The sequence below is a fragment of the Chinchilla lanigera genome, unplaced genomic scaffold (assembly GCF_000276665.1).
Source record: "Chinchilla lanigera isolate Chin_1 unplaced genomic scaffold, ChiLan1.0 scaffold00015, whole genome shotgun sequence".
NCBI lineage: Eukaryota > Metazoa > Chordata > Mammalia > Rodentia > Chinchillidae > Chinchilla > Chinchilla lanigera.
In genome coordinates this window covers 19,735,169-19,745,100 of record NW_004955416.1, presented here as the reverse complement: position 1 = coordinate 19,745,100, position 9,932 = coordinate 19,735,169, and the positions used below count along the sequence as shown (strand labels likewise).

The window sequence follows — 9,932 nt, the reverse complement described above, 5'->3', positions numbered from 1 at the left end:
GGTGCATGTGGGAGGAGCAGGTAGTGGTTAAGGTTCTCCAGAGGAACAGAATCGATAGAAAGTACACGTCTAATTATGCAAGGGAATTTATTAGGCAGACATTACAGGATCGGAGGCACAAGAGCCCATAACGGCTATCTGCACACTGGAGAGCCAGAGGATTCTGTCACTGCTCAACCCAGGAGTCTGGAAGCTGCTTAACAAAAGAAATCAAGGGCACAGCCCAAATCCAAAATCAAAGATGTGGAAGCTGACTGGAGGGTCACAGGTGTGAGTCTGAATTGGAAAGCTGAAGAAACTGGAGACCCAGGAACGAACTTCCAAAACTGACGGCTACTGAGGAAGGCTAGCGCTCTTCAAAATGGCCATGGTTCCTGTCTTTCCTTTTATTCCACCCAGGCTATAAACCCATTGGTTGGTGCCAACCACAACTGGGTTGGGTCTTCCCTCCTCAGGTTGCTGGCCTCCATGTCAGTCATCCATAGATACACCCAGGACTGTACTTTACTAATCTGTGAGGCAGTTTCTAATCCAGCCAACGTGACATAAAGTGATTAATTGTCATACCTACTGATGTCAAGTGGTCAGTGCGCAGCGACCAGATATACTTGGGAGTAGACCACAAAAAGAGATTATTTTATAAATCATTCTATACATCCATGGAATGTATATGTATAAATTGTATTATATACAATGTTTTGTATTTATCTTTTTATATTAATGTAATATATGTTTATATTTATATATAAGTATATATCTAAATATATATATGTATATATATCTGTTCAGTTCTGGGAACTAAACTCTGCGTCTTCACACTGACCAGTATCCTAGCCCTTTGACCTTTTTTTTTTGAGATGAAGGATTTCACTAAATTGTCCACACTGGACTTGAATCTCTGAACCTTCTGCATCAGATATATTTTATTGTTGCCATGTGGCTCTCCTCACCAATAGCATGTATCCTTTGGGAAGAAGAGCCAGAAATTATTTAGAGAAAACTAGAATTTGATTGAAAATCAGCCTTTGTCAAGAGTGAAAGAAATTTTAAACTAAAAGAAATAAAATGATAATACTTTTTATTAATCAAATGTAAGGTATGAATGAGATCTGAACTCACATAAATTTTAAGATCAAACTCATAGAGTTTTAGAGTAAGAGGAAGCTAAGCAATTGTGCATACACTATGGAGAAGTACAAGTTGGGTACAGAGAAAGTGTAGATGCGCTGGGAAAGAAGGAAGGAATGTCTGAGGAGAGAAGTGAAGGTTATGCACATAAGCAAATACACTGACCTGCTGTCTTAGCCAGGACAAAATCCAAGAGGAGGTTGTGCTGATAAAAACTAAGTTGAAGACTCCAAAATAGGATTTTCCTCCTTACTTTCTTAGACACAGACTAAAAGATTACAAACCTTACTTCAAAGAGTAGCATACAGCTTGTCATCAGAGCAACATACCACCTAAGAAATAGGTTAGACCTATCAAGCACATGGTTGGAGACTGAGGCCAAAGCCATATTCTCCAAGGGCAGTTTAAGGGATCCAGTGCTAGCAGGGTAACAGAGCCTTCAGTCAATACAAAAAGGTTGCTGTGTGCAGAGACACCAAATTAAGAGATGAATGCTCAGAACTTTGCCAGTAGACACCAGCACACTATGTCCAAAGGACCAGAGAAAAGGCCTATGATTCCCCACTGGACCACAGTCCAGGTCAAATCAGACCAGACCTACACACTCCTCTACAGCAGAGACCAGAGAAATTCAGGACATACCTTGTGAATCCAAAGTCCTCTGTGCCCCAAAGTCTTGAAGACATGCAAAGATAGGGTAGGGAAAGAATCTAAAGGATTGGGTATTTCCCCATAAGACTGTGAGTCATCTGAAAGAGCCTATTCAAACTGGACACAAAGGAAATGCTCTGTCCTTGTCATGGACCCCCACCTCAAGACTCAAGGTGATGGTCCATGACAAGGATCAGATCTGCTACAGAAAATAAGTAATTGTTTGTACTTGCATGCTGCATACTCCTTAAAACTTAATTTTCAAACTTATTATAAGGAGGTAAAAGCTATGAAAAGCTCCAGAAAGATGAATACCATCCACGAAAACAATTTCCATGAAACAATAATGGAGGGTCATAAGGAGACCAGAGGTGGATATAAGTGTGAACAGGTAAAACTGCAAGAAAAACACTGCAATAGCGAATTCCATGGCAAAATGATAACAGTAAAGAGGGACTGATTACATGGTAGGAAAAATGAGGCTCGTGTTAAGAAGAAAAACTTTAAAAATTTCCTAAAACAGAAAAAATGAAAATTGCTGATGCTGGCAAATTTGACTGAAAGAGAGGGAGAACCAATGCATAAGCTAAGAATTAGGATCAAATGAGGTAATAACGAGAAGAGTTGAAATGGAAAAATAAATAGAATAGAAGTAGAAGGAAATTTTCCTAACATGGTAAGTATGCACATTAAGACAGGTAACTGTCTTCCAGGCAAAACAGAATAAAAGAAACACATGTATCCCATCCTTTCCATCATTTTAGAAATATAAAGAAAGGAGGGAAATCTCACAAGCAGCATGAGAAAATGACTTGAGTTATTCTCTAAGGACCAAAAAAGTGATTAGTCTCAGAAACATTTCTATCACTAAAGGTTAACTAATAATAAAGAAAATATAAAAACTTGAATAGAAACAGTTGTGCCCCAAGAATGTATGACTTTTTGTGTGAAAACCACAGAAGAAGTCAATCTTCTTACACGCATTTTCAGAAAGCATCCCACATACACACCCTCCTAAGAAAAATTAAAGAAACATACTGACTAATAAGAGGTCATATACAGTGACTCCAAAAACTCATTTGAAGGAAAAGACTTACAGAACTTGGGAAATCACATGGTTTAAGTGGTGAGAGGGTACTATATAAAACTAAGCGCTGCAGAGCTTCCTATAGAAATTCTTTTGCAACTACTCATTTCCCACTACTAGAAAATTTTTCTCCTGAGACACATCCTTTATTCTACTTTGAGATGGAATCTTTTTCAACTTCTGATGACTTCATTAAAAATAAATAGTGCCTCAGTGCTAAAAAGAAATGAGCTATCAAGCTGTGAAAAAACCATGGAGAAACCTTAAATGCATATTACTAGGTGAAAAAGATCAACGTAAAATTTCTGCATACTATGCAATCCCAACTATATGATATCCTGGAAAAGACAAAAGTGTGGAGACAGTAAAAAGACCCATGGTTACCAAGTAAAGTAGGATGAAGGGATGAACAGAAGAAACTCAGATAATTGTTAGGGCAGTGAAAATACTCTGTATGATACTACAAAGGGGATACATGTCATACATTTGTTATAGCTATGGAATATATAATGAAGACTGAAGCCTAATTCAGTGTCAGAATTTGGGTAATTGTGCTGTGTCATACATGGAATCAGTTGAAACAAATGCATCACTCTTGTGGGAGATGTTGAGAATGAGAGCGACTGCACCTGTGAAGGGGAGGAAGTCCACGGGAAACTCTACACCTTCCCTTCCCTTTTAGCATTACCTAAAACTACTCTTTTAAAAATTATCATTGTGAAAAACTAAATATCTAAAGAATTATCAATGATTTATTTTGCACACATCCGATAAAAATAGAGGAACCATGCACAAGTTGGGAGATTGTGAGAAAAGCATTACTATTTCAAACAGTCATTTTGTTCGTGTTCTATCAAAATTGAGCTATTTCCTAAATGGGATGCTGGCGAATTCTACCAAACATACAAGAAAGAAATTATAACAGTTCTTCTCAATGTCTCACAGAAGACAGAAGCAGAGGAAATGTTTTCTAATTCATTCTAATAGACCTACATTAAACCAAATATGAAAATTAGACAAACAGATCAGTATTTCTCATTAAAACAAATACAAACTTCTCAACAAAATATTATATATTCAAATACAACAATGCCTATAAAGATTTTTATGCTAAAATCAAGTGGAATTTATTCCAGGTGTTCAGGAGATAAATCCTACTTGTTTGTGGTATAAAACTCTTCATATACTTAAATCAAGTAGTGTAATTCATCGATCACATCAATTAACGAGGTATATTAATAACATCAACAGGTTAAAAAAGAAAAAAACTAAATAAATAGATGCATGTCTATTTTCCAAAATATCTGAAGCTGGGTACTTACAAAGACAAGTTTGTTTGCTTTTATTTATGTATTATTTTTTTGGTACCAAAAATTGAACTCGAGACCTTGTGCTTGCCAGGAAGGCGCTGTGCCCCTAAGCTACATCCCCAGCTCCAAAGACAAGTTTGTTTAACTCACAGTTTGGGACATTGAAAGTCCAAGATGGGCTGTCCCATTGCCTTGGTCTCTAATGAGGGCTATTTGGAGGATGGCATCATGGCAAGATGCATGCAAGAGAAAAAGCCCAAAAGCAAGAGAAAAAGCCATAATGAGAAGTGTGGTCATTTGGCTGTCGTTATAACAACCACCTTGCAAGAACTAACACAGACACCCATGAGAACTCCCTTGATCTGGAGGAAGGAATGAAAGAACAGAGGATAGAGGATGTTCAGAGCAGTGAAATTATTGTGTATGATGCTACAGTGGTGGACACATTTCATTACACATTTGTCAAAACCCATAGAAGGTACACCACCAAGAATGAACTCTAAGGTCAGCTAGAGGCCTGGGATCATAACGGTGCACCAGTGTTGGTTCACCCATTTTAACAAATGTACCACTCTCCTGGGGATATTGATAGTGTGGAGGATGTGCATTTGAATGAGCAAGGGATATAAAAACTGCATTTGCTGCTCTATTTTGCTACTGACCTAAACCATCCTAAAAATAAAGTTTAATGAAAAATTACCGAGCTGTTGATAGAAACATGTCTACTTTCATGCTCAGAAATTTACCTTTAAAGCTAGTACTGAATAACCCATATTACTGGCATTGACTTCAGTTTCAAGGGAAAAGACTGACGGACATACTACTCCCTGGAAGAAATACTTGTCACCAAATTCTTTTCCAAATATCTTATTTTGGTGATGGTTTCTATGAAAAGTATACTCAAAACATCAAAGTATGTAGTAAGGTCTTGGTACGCTAAAAACACTATAGAAAATATGTAAAATAAAATTATGTCAGTATGACCAGATTATGGAGGGTCCTTCATAACTCTTACATAGTTTTTAGTATTTTTCAACTTTTTTGTGGTGAGTATGTATATCCACAACAAACACACCCTATTTCAAAGAGATAGATTTGTATATTGCATGCAAAGTTATTACACAAATATACACTACGTCATCATCATCATTACTATTCAAGGGAGAATAGTGAACATAAGAAAATAAGAAGAAGATAAGACTAAAATATACCAGAATGGGAAAGATGATTTAACTATGGCTAGCTTTATGTGATTAGATGAAGAGAAGTTTTAGACCTACTTTTTGGTGTTCCAGTTATATAATAAATCTACATTTCATGTGGGGAAGCTTTTTCTTAAATAAAAACTCAATAATACTATGTATAGAAGAACACTTCTCAAATAAATTTGAGCATGAAGGAGTTGTTATGACTGTTGTGGTGAGTATTTTGAAAGATTAGCAGAAGCAGGGGCAATCTGACATTTAGTTGATCTTTCCAGGGAAGTGGAACAAATAACACTCTTTTAAAAAATAGTAACTAATGTTGAAACTTAGTGTTTCTAGTATGATTCATAAGTGAAGTGTCAGATTTTTCTGGGCAGAATTTCACCATTAACTGAACCCAAGAAGGCCTATACTTCACAAACAAAAGAGAAAAATATCTTGCCTCCTTTATTTAACATTGTTCCAGAGTAATCTCAAAAACCTGTCTCAAGACAGTTCTTCCTGGAGTAAACTATTCTTGGCAGCACATGAATAAGACGAGAGTGTCTAAAGACACATGCACAGAGCGCTTTACACATATCAGCTCTGAGCCTCACAATGACGGTGGAAGGAAATACTCATGGCCCACTTTGCAGATAAGGAAACAGAGTGAAAGAAGTAGAGAGTCATCTTCACATCGTCATCTTTCACATCGCACAGAACTTAAATTTATGTCTGCCTCACTCCAAAGTCTGTGTTCCTCTTTCTATCTCTCTGTTTCAACACAACAGGTGGGGTCTTTGCCAGGACAACGCATCTATTCACAATGTGCTTTGCATGAAATTTTTGACTCATTATCACCAGCAAGATGCCTGAGCTAATTTACAAAATGTGACTGCATAATGAAGGCTGCTATTTCCAAAGGCAAAATTCCAGCCACAAAGGACAAAGGCTGAACCAACAGAACTTTACAGAAGGAAGTAACATAGATAGTAAGGACATTTTCAAAAATATCTGGAAACAGACGAATCGATGTATCATTTGGTAGTGATCATATCATTTAGAAGCCAAATTTCTTAAGTGCCCCCCACTTAAAATAATAATCTGGTTATTTTAACCCCCAAAGCATAGTAAGAGTGACTTCGTCATTCATTCTTTATTCCCCATTTTTTGTTACTCCAAGAATGATTTCCTCTAACTTTTATTTTAACCATAGTTTATATAAGTTTGGATTATTCAAAACCAGATCCGGAAGAAGTGAACTCCTAGAAGGCAGTTTGACTTTCCTTGTCTCTATGACCCAGTGGAGTTCAGCACAGTGACTGACAGGAACCAACAACTTATATTAAATTATATTGAGAGAATAGGAAGATAATAAAGAAATAAGTTTCAGATGTGATCTGAGCATCAGGAGGGCTTACCCTTCAGACTTTCAACAACAACCTCGTAGTCTTGGTCAACATTGGGAAAACTGTTCATGAACCTTGTGTCTTTATCATGGTACTTCTACTTGTAGGTTAAAAAGAAACCTTTCCCTGCCTTGGGCTTTGACTTCTGATTTCCAAGGCAGCACAATGGGAGGGACAAAGAGAAGGGATGAAAAAGGAAGAAAGGAGGAGCCAGAGATCCCTTCTTCCTCTGCAATAGCCTGCTTTGGACATAGCCAGAGTTTGGCCGAGCAGAACCCATAGTCATATCCTACCTGTAGTCTGCTTTTGCACAGCCCATGAACAAAGAGTGATTTTGACATTGCTAAATGGTTGGGAAAATTCTAAATAGTATTTCATGGCTTGCAAAAATCAACTGAAAGTTGATGTGTAATGCCCATAAATAAAGTCCCACTGGAGCTGGGTCATACTCCTTTATCATATAATACCATTACTGCTTTCACACACCAGCAGTAGGATGGAGTGCTTAGGACAGAGACCAAATGGACCACAGCCACGATATGTTTACTGCCTAGACCTTCACAGAAAAAAACAGCTGGCTGACCCCTGACATGGAGGGTCAAGCGAGTGATGAGAAAACAAAATGGAGTCCAGGATATGTGCGTCTATGTAAATGAGGGGCAATCTTCCCAAATAATGAAACTAAGACCCTTTGCTCCTGCAAGAACAGGTCGTGTATCGGCACTGCCTGTGTAAACCCCTCCCCTGCGACCTTCATGAGACCAGCATTTTCTAGGCATCCATGCAGAAGTAGGAAGCATTCTGATGACTTGCCCCCTCCCCATCTTCCTTCCTCTCATTTCTTCACATTCTATTTTCTGAGTGGTTGTCAGAGGAACGCTGAATCCTGCTGTCGCCTTTCAGACCCCAGAAGCAGTTTCTGACAGTCTTGGCACTATGAAGCATTAGAAGCTCGTATCACAGTTCTGCAGCTGCCTGGTCCTAGTTCAGGCCCAATGAGCTTTTCATAATGCATGTGTTCTTTATATATATATATATATATATATATATATATATATATATTCACTCCAACTGGATAGAGGGAGAAAAATCTTTCTGCTTCTTGCCAAGCCTGAGAGAAAAAGCCCTTTCATAAGCAAAGCCATTTCATCCATTGCAAAAATGTGGCTGCCCCTCCTTTGTAGAGCACTAGTACTCCTTATTGTATGTGACCTGCTCCAGTCCTGACCCAGACCTACAGAGAGAGACAGAGACAGATACAGAGACTCAGGTGAGAACAGGGCAATCAGGCAAGAGACATGATAATACCAGCACTATAAACCCTCACACATGGGGTTCTCAAGAGAATCATCTTCAAGCAGGGGAAACCAAAATTTGGGCAGCGGAGTGTGTGTGGTCCTCTTCTGTGATTTACTTATCCATCTTAGTCAATATGATGAACAAAATATCTTTTTTTAAAAGAAAAAATGCCTGGGATAAGGTAGAGAAAGAAACTATAACAAAATGATAACAGTGTCTTTAGGCGGGAGAAAAAGGGATGATCTGTGCTTTTTATTTCAATGATTCTGCACTCCCTCTTTTCTCATTTTGATGTGAAGCTGGAGAGAAGGGTGTGAAAGCAGAGCTCCCAAGCACACAGAAAACCTCAATGAGCACTGACTTAGCCAAAGATGTGTGGGCTGCTTCCCAAGTCCAGTTAGTGAAGGGCTAATCAGAAAGTATTGCTTTGGGGAATGCTTTCAAAAATGTGCTTTATAATATTCTCTCTCTTGCAGCTTAAGGACTAAAAGTTAAACACAGTTGGCTGCATCCCACCATCCCAAGGGTGCTTAGCCAGATTTAGGATCTTTTCTCAACGTCACCTTTTATAAACAGGAAACGGGAAAATTCCCATTGACCTCCAAATACACAGACCAATAGATGGCCACAAGGTCCCAATAGTCTCTCTCTCTCTCCCTTGCTCCCTCCCTCCATTCCCCTCCTTTCCTTTGTCTCTCATCAAAGCACACTACATACATAAAATCTGAATTAACTGAAACATTAAATGACTAAAATTTTACTCTAGGAGAAAGACACACACTTCAGCTAAGCTCAGTGACTGAATAAATCCATAAAGGTCCACTCCTTCATTACACCACATTACACTAACATGAGAGGATTTAAAACAAATAAATAAATAAAGCCATAAAGACAAGAAAGAGAGGACAGACAATAGCTTCAGCATTTAGGAAGCTAGAAAACAGAAAGTATGATATACTTCTTACATCAGACCCAAGAACGTTGACTCCTAAAAGCCAGCAGTGGGAAAACAACCAGAATCCCCCAAAGGTACCAGAATTGACAGCATGCTTTACCTTTGGAGGCAGATGCAAAGGTAAGGATGAAAGCAAGGTTGCCTTCTACGTAAGTCCCAAGTAGATCTCAAGTCTTCTTCCTGGCCTGGGTGGCTACACCCCCTCTCGATAGCAGCAGCCTGGAGGTTTCTTCTCTATACGTTAAAACATTGACTCTGGGCTGGAGCTCTCTATGCACAGGGTGCTGAAAATGGTAGCCACAGGTGAACATTTATGCACCAAATACTATGATCCTCCAATTCACCTGCCGCATGGTTCCAAGGAGGGTGGTAAACATGTACAAGGAGGTCACATGATGTTTTTCTAGAGAATATTTCCCCAGACCATGTGAAAAGGCTGAAAATATTTGTATGAAGGGAAGGGACAGGTTCGCAGAAACTGACCCAGCTGGATCACCTTCCAAAGAAAACAAGCACGGAGCTTTCATCAGCTTTGAGCTTCCCAGTGCTCCATTTTTAAACAGAAACAGAGAGCTAAGGGTCAGCTGAGCCAAGCCACTTACATGAATAACACAGACCAGAGCAAACAGACAAAAACAACCTGGGTGGAAAGAATGTGCTAGGGAAAAATCCCTTCGAAAACCTACAGTGTATGTCCTCAAAGAGATAAAATCTTATTTTCAAGACATAAGAACCAGATTCAGAAAATAAAACACCCTTGGAAACTGAAAATATGATAACAGGTTTTCAAAATATTCTCATTAGAAAGGTAGGGAGATAAAGTTGAGTAAAAAACCCATGATTCCTTCAAAAATGCAATGGAAAAGGGTGAAAGATGGAAGAAAAAAGATAAGAACACTAAAATAAATT

At 38.5% G+C, this 9,932-nt stretch overlaps 1 long non-coding RNA gene across 10 annotated transcripts in view; it reads right to left on the bottom strand.

Annotated features, from left to right (window-relative positions):
- The window catches only part of LOC102015631, a 261,484-nt gene extending 252,048 nt beyond the window's left edge, over positions 1-9,436 (bottom strand). For all 10 annotated transcript variants that reach the window (XR_001233360.1, XR_001233355.1, XR_001233357.1 and 7 more), the window contains exon 1: positions 9,124-9,436. This is a non-coding gene — a long non-coding RNA (uncharacterized LOC102015631). The remainder of the gene's footprint in view (positions 1-9,123) is intronic.
- Positions 9,437-9,932: the final 496 nt, after the last annotated feature.